Genomic DNA, 1,407 nt, shown 5'->3' on the forward strand with positions numbered 1-1,407 from the left:
TCTTTAATGCAACAAGAAGAAGCGAGCAGCTAATATTTATTGAGTATAGAATTGCTTGCTATATGCTAAATATTATTTGGCACTAATCACCTCATTTAATCTTAATAATCCCCTGAGGTAGGTGTTTTTCTTATCAGTATCTTACAAATGAGAACACTGATATAAAAAGGTATGAACTTCCCCAAGATCAACAGCTAATATGAGAAAGAACTAAGACTGGAATCCAAAACCCTTTACCTTCGTTATCTGAAATGCGCTTATACTCACGTGTTGAAGGAACTTTAGTAACCCTGAACTACCTTCTCAGACAGTCCTCAATGGGCACAACCGGTGAGTGAGCACGACTGCTAAGCAAAAGGCTGGGTGGTCTACCTCTGAAAAACCTGGCCACTGGAAACCCCAGAGCCCACTTCTGCTCTGACACACACGGCCACCTTGAGTCAGTCAACTCAGGTGGGCCAGGCAACAGCTGGTTGGCTGACTGGTGTGTTGAAGGGCAAGAATCCCATCTTTTATTAAGCCTTTTGAAGTGATAATAAGCACAGTTGACCACAAGAAAATGATGCCGAATCATTGTGTTTGTAAATATCTTTGTAAATAACTATACAACTGAGTCAATGTGAATAAGGCTGAAGTCAAACTAGTAGGTCCTATTTCTCTCTCATCTTTCCAAGGCCTCCCTCTTTTCTTTTCTTCCTTTTTTTCGTTTCATCTTTAAGCATCTGACACAAAATAAGTCTTTAAAGTCAGCACTGCTAGCACGGAAAATACTTTCATCATTCATACACCCCAAATCCAGAGTTATCTCAGGATGAAGATTCTATTCATAGTATATGCAGGGCAAATAAGAAAATGGAAACATTTTAATTCTACATTCACTACTACTAACCCATTAAAATCCAACAAGAAAGCCCTGGTGCCACAGCGGTTGAGCACACAGTTGCTGACCAAAATGTGAGCAGTTCAAGCCGGCAGGCGTTTGGCTGGAGAAGGACCGGGCAGCCTGCGTCTCAGTAAAGAGGCACCGTCTTGCGACTACATGGGACCCGTCTGCTCTGTCCTACGGGGTTGTGAGGAGTCGGAATTCCACTTGGGTAGCAATGTGTTTTAAAAGAAAATGAAATGTTCTGGTGCCCTCTAGTGAGGGAGCTGCAGGGTTCTGCCAACCAAGAGAGACAATGAGCTAATAAAACACTCTTTAGACTGGAATACTGAATATATCAACAAATGGTTTCCATTTATTCTTCTCATATTTAAATTTTCTTTAATTAATAGAAAGGGAAACATCTTGCTATTTTAATCCAATGTGAATTAAATGAAATAGAAAATTAATTAGAAAAACAGATGTTTGGAATTTGCATTCCCTTAATATATACAAAGAAAATGGAGGCCACAGGCCAGAAAAAG

The sequence above is a fragment of the Echinops telfairi genome, unplaced genomic scaffold (genome assembly GCF_000313985.2).
Source record: "Echinops telfairi isolate 266 unplaced genomic scaffold, ASM31398v2 ScPeMD7_23;HRSCAF=83, whole genome shotgun sequence".
Lineage (NCBI taxonomy): Eukaryota > Metazoa > Chordata > Mammalia > Afrosoricida > Tenrecidae > Echinops > Echinops telfairi.